Genomic DNA, 17,310 nt, shown 5'->3' on the forward strand with positions numbered 1-17,310 from the left:
CTTGTAGATTCAAACAGCAATTCTTTATTCCCGAACTCACACCGGCCGTCTACAAACACGCTCTGGGGGAATCCACGTTCTCTGCCCAAATCCACTCCGCATGGGCTTCTGTCTCCCAAAATATACTATCTGACCCTAAGCACTCAAGAGGAACTCAGCAGCAGGATACGCCCTATTCTAAAGGGGGAACACCCTAATCTCCTATTATGCTAAACTGCCCTATTCTAAAGGGGGAACACCCTAATCTCCTATTATGCTAAACCGCCCTATTCTAAAGGGGGAACACCCTAAACACGGATCCTGCCCTGGTCCTTGAGCAAGGTCACCTTTCAGAAGTCCTTCCACTAGACAGCATGGGAGTAAGCTGGCAAGGAATTTGTCATACCTACTTGGCTGATGGCTCCCAGCAACCACTCCTGTCCTACAATAAAAGGCTCCCATTCCTGCTGCATCAACATACACAAGTTGTTCGTCACCCCCCAGTTATTTTGCCCAGCCAGCCGGGCTGCGGCAGATGGTGGCCCGTACGGGGAGCCCCGGGACACTCGGGGGTGAGTGACAAAAAACGCTGCCCGTCCATAGATAGGACGGGAGCAATCTGCTCGTCCCTAGGCAGATAGGGCGAGAGGAAAAATGGCCATTTCGAGAAAATGGAGAAGATTGATACAGTATGTTTGTGTCTTGTTTTGTCTTGAAATGTTGTATTGTCTTTGTGATGAAAATATGGAAGGGATGAGAAGTAAATTGATAAGGGAAAAAGGCACCCCAGTGGAACCAAGAATAGTTAGGGCATGTGTTGATAAAAGCCCAGAAACTCTAGTCAGAAAGAAAAAGAAAGTTCAGAAGAAGAAGGATTATCAGGAAAAAAGTTGCAGCAAAAGGCTATTACTGAATACTTTTCGATACCGGAGGGTGCGTGAATCAACAAGGCGGCTGCCACCTGCCCAAGCCTATCATGGCGCAGCAAGAATTTTCCAAGCGGTAGTTGCGGGCTCTTCCCCGCCCCCCTGCCCGGGGGAGCGGATCCTCACTGTGAGCCCAAATCTAGACCTGACCTGGAGGCACAGTCTCGCAGGCTTTTGCTTCCTGTGCCCGGAAGCAGTTTGAGTCTGTGACTCTCCCCAGGGCCATCTGGGGCTGCCCGGGATGCTACAGCTGGCAGAAGAAGCTACTGGCGTCTCTGAAGTTTGATCATTTCCAAGGCCAGTAACTACAATGGGTCTCCCACACCTGGAGGCTGATGAGTAATGAGTACTATTAAGGCTTATTTCAAATGTAAAAAACCTTGAGATAATGTACTAAATTGTTCAGAAGGTTGTTTTCTTAGTGAAATGCTACAGGATTTTCTTTAGCCATCCAGAGTTCCTGCCTTCGTCCCAGTGCCGGTAAAAACAAAGGTGAAAAAATTTACAGTGTTGCTGAGAACCAGAGGAAACTTCGGCTGAGAACCCGACGAGACTTCAGAGCTGTTGCTGTTTCTGCTGCTACAACTTAAGCTAGCTGCCTGCAGAACTTACCCGGACTGTGGTTTACCTGGACTGTGAGTTAATCTATTGAGACACTGTTTTACCTGGACTGAGACAACAAACTGTAATCTACAACAAATTGTAACTCAATATCTTTGCTAATGGTGTCATTGCTGGTATAATTTTTCCAAGGGCTTCTTGCATGGAGCCATCAATTAGCTTGGTATTGTAACATTTTGTATCCTCCCTTTCTGTTTCTAGCAGGTTATTTATGGTGTTTCTATAAAAAACACTATGGCCGTTATTTAAATTAAACAAAAGGGGGAAATGTTAAGGTCTGTAAACAAGTCAGGATGGCACCTGGTGTTTTGCCAAGAAATGTTAGAGTCTGTAAACAAGTCTGCATGGTGCCTGGCAAAATGCCAGAGGGAGTGGTTTGTGAAATAACAAAAGCGAGCCATTAAGTGTGGAGATTCCTTATTGGTTGACTGCTGTATCTATTTTATGCTAATTAGATAAGCTGTGTAAAATGTATAAATACCGCTCCTGTCCTACAATAAAAGGCTCCCATTCCTGCTGCATCAACATACACAAGTTGTTCATCACCCCCCGGTTATTTTGCCCAGCCAGCCGGGCTGCGGCAATGGAGCTCCCCAGACACCCAGGTGGGAGGGATCTCCTGCCTGGAGTTGCAAGTCCCCTCTACCCTTATTGGGGTGGTTACTAGCTCTTCTGATACCAGGTTGTGAGGGTTCGCCCGCCTGGAAGGGCGAGCTAGTTGCAAAGGTTTGAGTTCCCCTAGACCCCCAAGTGAAAGGGTCTCCTGCCTTGAGGGGCAAGTCCCTGCTACCCTTGCTGCAGCTTTATATGAGGCCCCACACACTTAGGTGGGAGGGGTCTCTTGTCTCGAGGGGTGAGTCCCCTCTACCCTAGCTTCAGCAGGATATGAGGTTCCCCTGAAAACCAGGTGAAAGCGGTCTCCCACCTGGAGGGATGAGTCCCTGCTACCCTGGCTGCAGCTGTATACCTCCCCCCTGCAACACACAGGTGGAAGAGGTCTCCTGCTTGGAGGGGCCAGTCCCTTCTCCATGGCTAAGGAGGAATACAAGCTCACCCCGACACCAAGATGGGAGGGGTCTCTGGCCTGGAGGAGCGAGACCCCTCTATCCTGGCCTTAGCGATTTATGAGCTCCCCCTGACTCACAGATGGAAGGGGTCTTCCGCCTGGAGGGGCCAGTCCGCTGTACCCTGGCTGCCAGGGAATACAAGCTCCCCCAGACACCCAGGTAGGAAGGGTCTCCTGCCTAGAGTGGCAAGTACCCTCTACCCTGGCTGGGAGATTTAGGAGCTACCCCAGACACCAAGGTGGGAGGAGTCTCCCATACAGAAGGGTGAGTCCCCTTTCTTCTTGCTGCTGTGGTATAAGAACTCCCCCTGACACCCTGGTGGGAGGGGTCTTCCACCTGGTGAGGCAAGTACTCTCTACCCTGGCTGCAGCAATGTACAACCTCCCCCTGACACCCAGGTGGGAGGGGTCTCCCTTCTGGAGGGGTGAGTCTCTTCTACATTTGCTCCCTGGACACCCAGGTTTAAGAGGGCTCTCCTGCCTGCAGGGGCAAAACCCTCTACCCTGTCTGTGGCAGTATATGAGCTCCCCCTGACACCCAGGTGGGAGGAGTCTCCCACCTTTAGGGGCGAGTCCCCTCTACCCTGGATGCAGTGGTATTCGAGCTCCCTTGGATACCCAAGTGGAGGGTTCTCCCGACTGGAGGGGCGAGTCTCCTCTAGCCTGACTGTGGTGGTATAAGAGTTCCCCCTGATTCCCAGGTGGCAGGGGTCTCCCCTCCTTGAGGGGCAAGTCTCCTCTACTCTGGCTGCTGGGGTATATGATCTCCCCCTGACACCCAGTACTAGGTACTAGGGGTCTTTGACCTGGAGGGTCGAGTTCCCTCTAGCCTAGCTGCGGAGGTTTAGGAGCTCCCCTTGACACCCAGGTGGGAGGAGTCTCTCGCCTGGAGGGGCGAATCCCCTCTATTTTGGCTGGTGCCATATAAGAGTTCCCAGGACACAGGTGGGAGGGATCTCCTTCCTGCATTGTGGAGTCCCCTCTACCATGGCTGTGGCAGTATTGGAGCTCCCCCTGATACCCTGGTGGGAGAGAACTCCCACCAGGAGGGTTAAGTACCCTCTTCCCAGGCTGCAGTGGTAAAAGCTCCCACAGACAGCCAGGTTGGAAGGGTTTCTCGCCTGGAGTAGCCAGTCTCCTCTACCCTGGCGAAGGTGGTATACAAGTTCCCCTTTTCACCCAGGTGGGAGGGATATCCTTTCGGGAGGGGTGAATCCCCACTAATCTGGCTGCAGCGATATAGGAGCTCCCGATGACACACAGGTGGGAGGGGTCCCTAGAGGGGCAAGTCCCCTCTATCCTGGCTGCGGGGGTAATAGAGCCCCCTCCTACACCAGGAGGGAGGGGTCTCCCGCCTGAAGGGGCAAGTCACTGCTACCCTGGCTGCAACTGTACAGGAGCCTCCCCTCCCCCGACACCCATGTGGAAGGGGTCTTCTGCCTGGAGGGGCGAGTCCCCTCTACCCTGGGTAAGGCGGTATACAAGGTCCCACCAACAGGCAGGTAGGAGGGGTCTCCTGTCTGGAGGGGCAAGTCCCCACTACCCTGGCTGCTGCTGTATAGGAGCTCCCATGACAACCAGGTGTGAGGAGTCAGGTGCCTGCATGGTAGCATCCGCTCTACCCTGCCTGTGGTGGTATAGGAGCTCCCCTGGACACCCAGGTGGAAGGGTTCTCTCGCCAGGAGGCGCGAGTCACTTCTATCCTGGCTGCAGCAGTATAGAAGCCCCCCTCCCCCACGACACCCAGGTGGGAGGGATCTCTCGCCTGGAGGAGCGAGTCCCCTCTACCCTGGCTGCAGCGGTATAGGATACCCCCCCCACACACACACACCCGGGTGGGAGGAGGCCTGGAGGGGCAAGTCTGGTCTTCTCTGGCTGCAGAGGTATAAGACACCCACGGAGGAGGGGTCTCCTACCTAGAAGAATGAGTTCCCTCTACCCTGGCTGTGGCAGTACATGAGGTCCCCTGGATTCCCAGGTGGGAGGGGTCTCCCACTTGGAGGGGCGAGTCCCCTGTTAGAGTCTGTAAACAAGTCTGGATGGCGCCTGGCAAAATGCCAGAGGGATTGTGTTGTGAAATAACAAAAGCGAGCCATTAAGTGTGGATGTTCCTTATTGGTTGACTGCTGTATCTATTTTATGCTAATTAAGATAAGCTGTGTAAAATGTATAAATACCGCTCCTGTCCTACAATAAACGGCTCTCATTCCTGCTGTATCAATCTACACAAGTTGTTCGTCACCCCCCGCCCCCGTTATTTTGCTGCAGCTGGACTGCTCCCCTATACCCTGGCTTCTGGAGTCCCCTCTTCCCTGGCTTTGGCGGTATAGGAGCTCCCCCATAAACCAAATGGCAAGGATATCCCACTTGGATTAGCGAGTCCCCTCTACCCAGACTGTGGCAGTATATGAGCTCCCCTGACAACCAGGTGGGAGGGGTCTTCCGCCAGGAGGGGCGAGTCCCCTCTACCCTGGCTGTGGAGGTATATGAGCTCCCCCCCATACCCAGATGGGAGGGGTCTCCCAAATGCAGGGGCGAGTCACCTCTACCCTTGCTTCCGCAGGATAAGATCTCCCCCTGACACCCAGGTGAAAGGGGTCTCCCGCCTGAAGGGGCGAGTCTCTGCTACCCTGGCTGAAGCTGTATATGAGCCCCCTGACCCTACACGTAGGTGAGAGGGGTCTCCCACCTTCAGGGGTGAGTCCCCTCTACTTTGGCTGTGGCTGTTTCAAGCTCCCCCGACACCCAGGTGGGACGGGTTTCCATCCTGGAGGGGCAAGTCTCCTATACCCTGCTGTGGTGATGCAGGAGCTTCCCCCTACACCCAGGTGGGAGGGATCTCCCATCTGGAACGGCGAGTTCCCTCTACCCAGGCTAGGAAGGTAAACAAGCCCCCTCACCAGACACCTAGTTGGGAGTGGCCTTCCACCTGGAGAGGTGAGTTCCCTTTACCCTGGCTGCAGAGGTATAGGAATTCCTGAGACACCCAGGTTGGAGGGGTCTCTCTCCTCCAGGAGTGAGTTCCTGCTACCTTCACTGTGGGGGTATATGAGACCCCCTGACACCTAGATGGGAGGGATCTTCCACCTGGAGAGGTAACTCCCCTCTACCTTGGCTGCTGTGGTATAAAAGCTCCTCCAGACACCAAGGTGGGAGGGGTCTTCCGCTTGGAGGGACAAGTCCCCTCTACCCTGTCTAAGGCGGTATAAAAGCTCCCCCCAACACACAGGTGGGAGGGGACTCTCAACTGGAGGGGCAAGTCCCCTCTACCCTGGCTGCGGAGATTTAAGAGTACCCTCCGATTCCCAGGTGGGAGGGGTATCCCGCCTGGAGGGGCTACTCCACTCTACCATGGCTGCTGAGGTATATGAGCTCTCCCTCACACCTAGGTGGGGAGGGGTCTCTAGCCAAGGGAGTGTCAGCTCTACCCTGGCTGCTGCAGTATAAGAGCTCCCCTGACACCCGGGTGGGAGGAGTCACCCGCCTGGAGGGTATAGCCCCCTCTACCCTTCCTGTGCTGGTATAGGAGCTCCTTCCTGACACGCAATTGAGAGTAGTCTTTCCCCTCAAGGGGCGAGTCCCCTCTACTGTGGATGTGGCGGTATAATAGCTCTCCCTCACACGCAGGTGGGAGGGGTCTCCTGCCAGGAGGGGCGAGTCCCCTCTACTCTGTCTGTGGCTGTTTCAAGTTCCCCCGCACCCTGGAGGTGCTAGTCCCCTCTTCCCTGACTGCGGTGGTATAGGAGCTCCCCCTGACACCCAGGTGGGAGGGGTCTCCCGACTGGAAGGGAGAGTCCCCTCTACCCTGCCTGCAGCAGTATATGGGCTCCCCTGACAACCAGGTGGGAGAAGTCTCCCGTTTGGAGGGGCAAGTCCACTCTCCCCTGGCTGAGGCGGTATAGGAGCTCCCCCTGACACCCAGGTGGGAGAGGTCCACTGCCTGGAGGGGCGAGTCCCCTCTACAGTGGCTGTGGAGATATATGAGCTCCACCCCACACCCAGGTAGGAGGGGACTTCCGCCTGAATGGGCGAGTTTGCTCTACACTTGCTGCCCTGGTATACCAGCTCCCCTGACACCCAGGTGGGAGATGTATCCTGCCTAGAGGGGCGAGTCCCCTCTACCCTGCTTTGGAAGTGTAGGAACTCCCCTAGACATTCAGGTGAGAGGGGTTCCCGCATGGAGGGGCGAGTCCCCTCTACCCTGACTGGTGCCCTATAAGAGCTCCAGGGACACCCACCTGCAGGGACGAACCCCTCTGCCCTGGCTATGGCAGTATATGAGCTCGCCCCGAAACCCACTGGGAGGAGTCTCCTGACTGGAGGGGCAAGTCCCCTCTACCCTGGCTGCAGAGTTATAGGAGCTCCCCCAACACCCAGGTGGGAGGGGTCTCCCGACTTGAGGGGCGAGTCTCCTCTACCCTGGCTGCAGCGGTACACTTGCTTTCCCTGTCACCCACGTTGGAGGGGTCTCCTGCCTGGAGAGGGTAGTCCCTTCTAATCTGGCTGTGGTGGTATACAAGCTCCCCTGACACCCTGCTGGGAGAGATCTCCCATCTCTAGGAGCAAGTACTCTCTACCCTGATTGCAGTGGTGTATGAGCTCCCCCTAACACCCTGGTGGGAGTGGTCTGTAGGGGCAAGTCCCCTCTACCCTGGCTATGGCGGTGTACTAGCTCCCCCAGACACCCAGGTGTATGTGGTCTCCCGCATGGAGGGGCGAGTCCCCTCTACCCTGGCTGCAGTGGTATGCTAGCTTTCCCTGACTCCCAGGTGGGAGGGGTCTGGCGCCTTGATTGGTGAGTCCCCTCTACACTGGCTCTAGTGGTAATCAAGCTTTCCCTGACGCTAGATTGGAGAGGTGTCCTGACTGGAGGGGCGAGTCCACTCTATCCAGGCAGTGGAGGAATAGGAGCTCTGCAGTCACCCAGCAGGGAGGGGTCCCCCGCTTGAGAGGCGAGTCCCCGCTACCCTGGCTGCAGTAGTAAAGGAGCTCCCCCTTCACCCACATGGGAGAGGTATCTGGCCTTGAGGGGCGAGTCCCCTCTACCCTGGATGCGGAGGTATAGGAGTTCCCCCAGACACCCAGGTGGGAGGAATCTCTGGCCTGGAGGGGAGAGTCCCTTCTATGCTGGCTGCAGCGGAATATGAGCTCCCCTGACACCCAGGTGGGAGGGGTCTCCCGCCTGGATGGGTGAGTCCTCTCTACCCTGGCTGCAGCTGTATAGGAGTTCCCCCCCAATTCCCAGGAGGGAGGGGGTCTAACGCTTGGAGGGGCGAGTCGCCTATAGCCTGGCTGTTGGAGTGTAAGAGCTCCCTCTGACTCAGGTGGGAGGGGTCTTCTGACTGGAAGGGCAAGTCCCCTCTAGCCTGGATGCAGCAGTATAGGAGCTCCTCCTACACACCCAGGTGGGAGGGGTCTCCCGCCTGGTGGGGTCTCCCGCCTGGAGGGGCGAGTCCCCTCTACCCAGGTTGGGGCGGTACACTAGCTTCCACTGATACCCAGTGGGCCGGGTCTCTCGCCTGGGGGGCGAGTCCCTGCTACCAGGGCTACAGAGGTATTCGAGACCCCCCAGGACACCCAGGTGGGAGGGGTCTCTGGTTTGGCGGTATACTAGCTCCCCCAGACTCCCAGGTGAAAGGGGCCTCTCGCCTGGAGGGGCAAGTCCCCTCTAGCCTGGCTCATAAGGTATATGAGAGGCCCCCACAACACCCAGGTGGGAGGGGTGTCTGGCCTGGAGGGGCGAGTCCCCTCTAACCTTGCCGCAGCAGTATACAAGCTCCCCCCCTGACACTCAGGGGCGAGGGGTCTTCCGCCTGGAGGCGCCAAGTCCCCTCTACCCTGGTTGCCTCTGTATACTAGCTCTCCCCAACACTTAGTTGGGAGGGGTCTCTTGCCTGCAGCAGAGAGTCCCCTCTACCCTGGCTATAGTGGTATATGACCTCCCCAGGACACCCAGGTGGGAGGAGTCGACCATCTGGATGGGCAAGTCCCCTCTACCATGTTTAAGGTGGTATATAAGCGCCCCCTCACCTAGGTGAGAGGGGTCTCCCGCCTGGAGGGGTGAGTCCCCTCTACCCTGGCTGCAGAGGTATAGGAGATCCCCCCCACACACACACACCCAGGTGGAAGGGGTCTCCTGGCTGGATGGGCCAGTCCCCACTACCCTGGCTGCAGTGGTATATGAGCTCCACCCCCCAAACCCAGGAGAGAGGGGTCCTGGAGGGACGAGTTCCCTCTATGCTGGCTCCTGCAATATAGGAAATCCCAGAACAACCAAGTGTGAGGAGTCTGACCCCTGTAGGATAGAGTTTCCTCTCCCCTGCCTGTGTCGGTATAAAAGCACCCACAGACACCCAGGTGGAAGGGGCCTTACGCCTGGAGGGCCAAGTCCCCTCTATCTGGCTAAGGTGTTATACAAGCTCACCCAAATTTATAAGCTCACCCACACACCCAGTTGGGGGGGGTCTCCCTTCTGGAGGGTCAGTCCCCTCTACCCTGGCAGCTGCTGTATAGGATCTCTCCTGACACTCAGGTGGGAGGAGTCTCCTGCCTGGCGAGTAGAGTCTTAGAAATCTAAGCTTAGAAAGCCCCAGACTTATAAAGGTGTTCCAAACAATTGTTGGCCTAAAAGAAGACACTATTTTTATTTATTTTATTTTTTTGTGGGGGGCGTGAAGAGACGCGAAATCAACACACAGACTCCAGGAGCTGGTGAGAGAACTGGCTGGAGAACAACCTCAGGTGGTCTTCCTGTAGCTCAGTTTATTTTTGGAATGCATACAATTGTTATAGGGTCCGAGTGGGGTGGGCCCATCAATCATACACAAGCAAGATAGTATCCATAAGCCAATCAGCTTATGCCTAATGTAACCACACTATGAGGATATTCTAAATATTGCTATCATCAGGAAGGGTCTTTGTCCCTAGAGGAGGGGATTTCTAAGTTAGAAGTTTCATTCCTGAAGCTCCTGGCCAACAGTTTCCTGGCCTGGCAGCTTGGCAATGCTAACTACAAGTGCCAAGGATGTGGTTTCACTGAAGGCTGGCTAGGGCAGAGCATCCCATCCTGTTCCTATCAGGCCTGAACAAGTGTAGATTCTTCAAGCACTCCGAGCTGCTCATAGCTGCTAGCTGCTAGCTGTAAACTGAAAGTTATTCCACCAAATCAATAAACAGGCTAAGGAATGGAACCAGATGCTTCACAGAAGAAGAAATGCAATCAATCAAAAAATATATGAAAAAGTGTTCACCATCTCTAGCAGTTAGAGAAATGTGAATCAAAACTAAGATTTCATCTCACTCCAGTCAGAATGGCAATTATTAAGAATATAAGCATTAATAAACGATGGTGAGGATGTAGGGGGAAAGGTACACTCACACATTGCTGGTGGGAATACAAATTGGTGCAACCATAATGCAAAGCAGTATGGAGAATTCTCAGAAAACTTGAAATGGAACCACCATTTGACCCAGCTACCCTACTCCTCAGTATATATCCAAAGTACATAAAATCAGCATGCTACAGTGATACAGCCACATCAATGTTTATAACAGCTCAATTCACAATAGCCAAACTAAGGAACCAACCTATATGCCCTTCAACAGATGAATGATAAAGAAAATGTGATATATATATTAGAATATTACTCAACCTTAAAGAAGAATGAAATTATGGCATTTGCCAGTAAATGGATGGCTCTGTAGACTATCATGCTAAAGGAAATAAGCTAGTTCCAAAAAAAAAAAAAAAAAAGAAAACCAAAGGCCAAATGTTATCTCTGATATGTGGATGCTAATTCACAATAAGGGGTGGGAACTAAGGAAGAACAGATGTAATTGGGGTTAGACAGAGGAGAGTGAAGGGAGAAGAGGGAATATGGGAGTAGAAAGGGTAGTAGAATGAATCAGACATCATTGCCCTATGTGCATATACAATTACATGACCAGTGTGATTCTACATTGTGTACAACCAGAAGAGGGAGCAGTTGTACTCCATTAATGTATGGTGTGTCAAAATGCATTCTACTGTCATGTATAACTAATTAGAACAAATAAAGTAAAAACAGATGAATGAATAAAGAAAATGTGGTATATATACACAATGTAGTATTACTCAGCCACAAAGAGGAATGAAATTAATGCATTTGCCAGTAAATGGATGGCTCTGTAGACTATGATGCTAAAGGAAATAAGCCAATTCCCAAAACCAAAAGCCAAACGTTGTCTCTGATATGTGGGTGCTCACAATAGGTGAGGGCACTGAGGGAAGGGCTGGAGGTTTACTGCATTGGACAGGGAAGGATGGGGCAAAGAGGAGGGATGCCAATGGGAAAGATAGTAGAATGAATTGGACATAACTTTCTTACCTTCATATATGAACACATGACCAGTGTAACTCCACATCATGTACAATCACAGAATGAGAAGTTATACTCCACATAGGTATAATATGTCAAAATACATTCTACTGTTATGTATAACTAAAAAGAACAAATAAAAAATAAAGAGATCAAAATTTTTTTTAAAAAAACTGCATGTGGCAACACATGACTTACTTATTTCCAATGCAAATTCTTCTAGGCGGAGACCATGTCTACTTTGTACTTTTGTATCTGCAGTATTTGGCAAGTGGGTGTCACACAGAAGATTATCAATATTTTTTGAAAAATAAACAAGTGACTATCCAGATGCCATGGCACATGCCTATAATCCCAATGGCTCAGGAGGCTGAGGCAAGAGGATTGTGAGTTCAAAGGCAGCCTTAGCAATTTAGCGAGGCCCTAAGTAACTCAGCGAGACCCTGTCTCTAAATAAATATTAAGAAAGGGCTGGGGATGTGGATCAATCGTTGAGCACCCCTGGGTTCAATTGCTGGTACCAAAAAAAGAATTAAACAAATGAATAAATTAGTGAAGTGGTTATATCAGCCATTTCTCATGTTTGCCAACTTTAATGAAGAGGGATTTTTCTTCACCAAATGGTGATTCCAAATGTGAATTTATAGGATAAATATTCCCCTGATTTCAACAGATGGTGATTACTCTAACAACTCTTAATCAGAAGCCTGCCTTAGGGATTGCAACTGAATTTATTCACACATTTTTCAAACTTATTGGTTTATAGAGTGACAGAAGGCACTGTTTGATCTGAAGATTATGTTGAGTAACCTGAGTTATGCTGCGGGGAGATTGATGCTACCTGAAAATTAAACACAGCACATTTAAAAGTTAGTGTAGGAATTGTGATAGACTGGTATTAAGAAATAATTACAGGATGACATTTCATTTTATGGATTTGTTTTTCAGCAACAAATTATAAAATGTCAACACTTTCTTTTTTGGTATTGTAAAACACCAGATGTCAGATTAATAGTTATGTAAAGATATTTTTCATTTACCAAAAAAAATTAGACCTGAGTCACAAATAATAGACAATACATTTATTTTGTACAACTCAGTCCTCTTAATAACAAAGAAATTGATAATTTCTTAGATAATTCCAGAATTCAAATTCCACTGAAAGTACCTGAATTAGATACATTCCGCGATATATTTGTTAAAACATTTTTATTTCACATAGGCTTAATTATGGCAGTGCACAGTGCCAGATCAATTGAGCACTCATATCTAGCCTCAAGATCTAGATAATGTCAGAAACACATGGTAATCAGAGATCCAATATTTCTTATTTAATATATGACTATAGAATTTAATTCAAATGTGAGTAAATGATCTCTACCTTTTTATTAAATTTTTGTGTAACTTTCCAAATATTCTCAATTTTTTTCACTTTTGGTTATTTATTTTATTTGGTTTAGCCTGACACAGTTTTATGGGTCTCTTGATAATTGGGTATTATAGGTAAAAATAATACAGGTGGTCTGGGACACATTTTGGAGTTACTGTGCTCTAAATGGACAGGCGAATGGACAGGAGGGGTTCTTCTCAGCATGAACTGTCACATCCCTTTTTTCCTCTTCCTAACAGGATTTTTTTTTCTGACAGAGGGATATGGTGACCCAGTGGAGTAAGGGCTTGTTGTATGAACCATCAAAACTAGCAGAGTTTGAGTGGGGTTGTGGCTCAGTGACAACCCCACTTCCCTGAGCACTTCCCTCGCACTTGGGAAGCACAGGGTTCAATCCTCAACACCACATAGAAATAAATAACTAAAAATATATTTTAAAAAAAACTATCAATTTGATTTCAATAGCTAAAGGTATAGTTTTTAGAATGTGCTTTTAGTTTATCTATGTAAAAGTCTATATAGATTAACTGAACATCATTTTCAAACAGAGAAAAAAGGAAAAAAGGGCTAGTTTGAAACCATCCTAATGATTCCATGTGACAAATTTACCTTAATTTTTGTCTTACTGTGATTGATTTAGACTTCATCAGTGTTTCTTTTCAATGAAATTTGAAGCTCCAAGGCTTCTACAGACAATAAATTATATTCAAGTAATAAGTATCCTTGGATGTGCTTGGTCATGTAAAAAATTCTAAAGTAACCTTACATACATGTTCTTTGTCAAATGAATAAGATAGGGCTGAAGATGCAACTCACTAGTAGAGTGCTTTCTATCATGTGCCAGGCCATAGTTCAATCCTGAGTATGGCAAAAAATAAAATAAGGCAGATTTGATAGATAAGTACAGCTTTTTAAAAGTCAGATTCTATGGGCCTGGGGATATAGTTCAGTTGGTAGAGTGCTTGCCTCACATGAACAAGGCCCTGGGTTCAATCCCCAGCACCACCACCAAAAAAAAAGCAACACTTGCTATGAATGTAAACATCGTCAATTAAAACAAAAAGCAGGGCTGGGCTGGCAGGGCTGGGCTTGTGTCTCAGTGGTAGAGCACTAGCTTAGAATGTGTGAGGCACTGGGTTTGATTCTTAGCACCACATATAAGATAAAATAAAGTTTATCAGAAACTAAAAAAAAAAAATATTAATTTTTTTTTAAAAAAAGGAATTTGCTTAAAAATTTATATTCTACATAATTTTTTAAAGGATTCAGTAAAGATCCTTGGTAAGCATCTACCAGGTCACTCTTCCAGGCCATTGCAGACCTGGCCCTGTAGGAATCAGTAAGTTAATAATTCAATCAGTTGCCATTATTTACTCAATAAATACTCAGCAAATGTGTATGTGCGCAGAGCTTTGATATGTTGTGAGGGAGATAAATGTGAGTAATAACTTTAAAAAAATTTATAGTATAGACAGACAGCATGACTTTATTTATTTTTTTAATGTGGTGCTGAGGATCAAACCCAGTGCCTCACACAGGCTAGGCAAGTTCTCTGAGTGATAAATTTTTGACTGTCAAGGAACTTAATCTTTATAGGAGCTGAGGCCCAACATAAGCAACCAAAACTACCCTAAAGGCAAAATGACACAGAAAAAGCACAAAAGGGATGCTGTGGGAAGACAAAGGAAGAAGTCAATGACAGTTGACAAGACACAATCACAAAATAAGAGGAAGAGAATGAGAAGACAACCTATTCACTCTTGGCACCGGGATTTCAGCATCACACGCAAACCAAGGTGAGGGGCTCAGAGCACCTCAGCTAAGAGCTAAGTTCTGTCTTCCACTTAAATCATCTGCCACCTTCATCCTCAGGCTCTTGGAGAGTTTTAGAGGTAAATTAATTGAGACAAGCCATACACTTGCTAATGTCAGGTATTGTGAGTTTATAAGGAAATATTTTTATGTATTATCATTTAATTGATGCATCATTTCAGTCAATAAGCCTAATAGTATGTCCAGTGTACCTTAAGCAGCTGGCCGAGAACAAGCAGAGAGTTGTGATGTATGGAAGACTAGCACAGGAGCAATACAGCCTGGCCACCAATTTGGGGGAAACAGAAAAATAAACTTTTTTCTTCTAGGGACTCCATCTGAGTTAAGCTGTTAGGTGCCCGGGGAACCAAGAGAAAGAAGCAGCATCAATGACAGACAGTAGCTATTACTGTTGATAAACCATGAATCTCAGCCAGAATACATGCAGACATGCAGCAGGGTCCAGTGTTACTAGCACACTCTTTGTTATCTCCCCTGTTTACCCAATTGTTTTAAATGAAATAAATCTTTTTTTGCTCAATTTCAGACACTGTTGCAAAATTTCCTCTGTCCTTGGAGTGCAATTGCATGGTCAAAAGGAAGATGCAGCCGTGCGTGGTGGTGCAAACCTGTAAACCCAGTGGCTCAGGAGGCTGGAGGCAGGAGGATTGCAAGTTCAAAGCCAGCCTCAGCAAAAGTGAGGCGCTAAGCAATTCAGTGAGACCCTGTTTCTAAATAAAATACAAAATAGGGTTGGGGATAGGCCGAGTGCCCCTGAGTTCAATACCGTCCCCCCCCTCAAAAAGGAAAATGCAAATGGAATTGATAATTACCCAAATCATTAAAGCCCAATGGGTCAAGATGGCTGATATTCTTTTACATAGAAGCAGCAGCCGGGATTAGCAAATCAGTATATCAAAAAAATCAACTGTGTTAAAATAACAGAGTATCTCCTTTTGTCTCATTCCCTGCTTACATTATTGTCCATTCTATTTTCCTTAAGAGGTTCAAGAACTCTCTTATCATTTTTCCAATGGTGTGTGCATTCTGTGGCAGAGCATCAGGACTGAGATCATTTTCTTTCTTTTTTTAAAATTTATTTTTAGTTGTTGATGGACCTTTATTTTATTTATTTATATGCAATGCAGTGCCTCACACATGCCAGGCAAGTTCACTACCATTGAGCCCCAGCCCCAGGCCTTGAGATCATTTCATTATATGTGTATTAATACTAAGTAGAACGTCAACTGTATCAATTTATTAAAGTTTAAGTTTTCTGTTCCAAAATACAAAATTAAATTCAACAAAACATATACAAAGCAGCAGCTAAGCATTGTGAATTCAGGACCCCTCAGAGTTTTTCCCACTTCTCAAGCACTAACAATTCATTCTCCTTAGCAAGCAGGCTGATCTCTTCCCCAAGCTAGTAAGAAAGTGGTATATTTCTATTCATCTGTAAGTAACTCATTTGCAACAAAGATAGCCCATCCATTTCTTTTTTTTTTTTTTTTTTTGCCCATCCATTTCTATTGCAGTTTAACTTGTCACTAAAATGGACACAGACATACCATTCTTTACAAAGTGTAGCTTCCTTGGAAGGCTGCTAGACAATTGATCTGTTTTCTTCCTGAATTGCATTATAATTTCATCAGTGAGTTCAATGATCATTTTTGAAATGACAATAATTGGGGATTTTAATTTTTAAATTTATTATTTTATTTATTTATGTTTTGCAAGGCTGAGGATTGAACCTAGGGCCTTGCACATGCTAGGCAAGCAATGTACCACTGAGCCATACCCACAGCCCTATTTTTAAAATTTTTGACTTTTAAAATGCTCTTGCATTTCTCAGAAAACTTGGAATAGAACCAGCATTTGGCCCTGTTATCCTACTCCACAGTATATACCCAGAGGATTTAAAATTAGCATTATGCAATGACACAGCCACATCAATGTTTATAGCAGCTCAATATACAACAGCTAAGCTATGGAACCAACCTATCCTCCAACAGATGAATGGATAAAGGAAATGTGGTATACATACACAATGGAATATTCTCAGAAGAATGAAATTATGATAAATAGATGGCCCTGTAGACTATCATGCTAAGTGAAATAAGCCAATCCCAAAAAACCAAAAGTCAAATGTTCTCTCTGATATGCAGATCTAACACACAATGTGGGCAGCTATGGAAGTTCAGTAGATTAAACAAAGGAGAATGAAAGGAATGGGGGATAAGAGTAGAAAAGACAGTAGAATGAATTGGATATGACTTTCCTATGTGCATACATGAATACATGACCAGTGAAACTACATATCGTGTACAACCACAAAAATGGAATCCTAATTAGTGTAAGTTGTACTCCATGTAAGTATAATATGTCAAAATACACTCTACCATCATGTATATCTAAAAGAACAAATTTTAAAAAGAGGAGAAAAATAAAAAGTAAAATGCTGTTGCATGGAGTTGCATATTTATTTAGAGGTGATCATATATGTGTATGTAATTTTCTGGTTACTAAGAAGTACAGAAAAAGAGTTGGGCACCATGGCATATGCCTGTAATCTTAGCAAGTTGGGAGGCTGAGGCAAGAGGATTATAAGTTTGAGGCCAGCCTTAGCAACTTGATGAGATCCTGTTTCAAAACAAAACATTTTAAAAATGGGCTAAGAATGAAGCATCCCTGGGTTCAATCCCCAATACTGGGTTGGGGGCAGGGAAATAAAAGAAATACTTTTTTTTTTCCTTTTTTTTTTTTTTTTTTTTGGTTCAAGGGATTAGAGCCCAGGGCCTTGTGCATGCAAGGCAAGCGCTCTACCAGCTAAGCTATACCCTCAGCCCAGATATATGTGTTTTTTTTTTTTTTAAATGTGGTGCTGAGAATTGAACCCAGGTCTCGCACATGCCAGGAGAGCGCTCTACTGCTGAGCCACAATCCCAGCCCATAAGAAATACTAATATATATATATATATATATATATATATATATATATATATATATATACAATCCCAGCCCATAAGAAATACTAATATATATATATATATATATATATATATATATATATATATATAGTTTCTTTCCTTCAACAGCCTACATTAATCTAATTATAGAAAGTCAGAAATTCATACTTTAAACAGTTGATAAACAAGGCAG

General features: G+C 47.1%; 1 pseudogene; it reads left to right on the top strand.

The window, feature by feature from the left end:
• Nucleotides 1–2,672: 2,672 nt before the first annotated feature.
• LOC143397266 (homeobox protein TGIF2-like) overlaps nucleotides 2,673–17,310 on the top strand; it is a 109,402-nt pseudogene continuing 94,764 nt past the window's right edge.

The sequence above is a fragment of the Callospermophilus lateralis genome, chromosome 1 (genome assembly GCF_048772815.1).
Source record: "Callospermophilus lateralis isolate mCalLat2 chromosome 1, mCalLat2.hap1, whole genome shotgun sequence".
Taxonomy (NCBI): Eukaryota; Metazoa; Chordata; class Mammalia; order Rodentia; family Sciuridae; genus Callospermophilus; species Callospermophilus lateralis.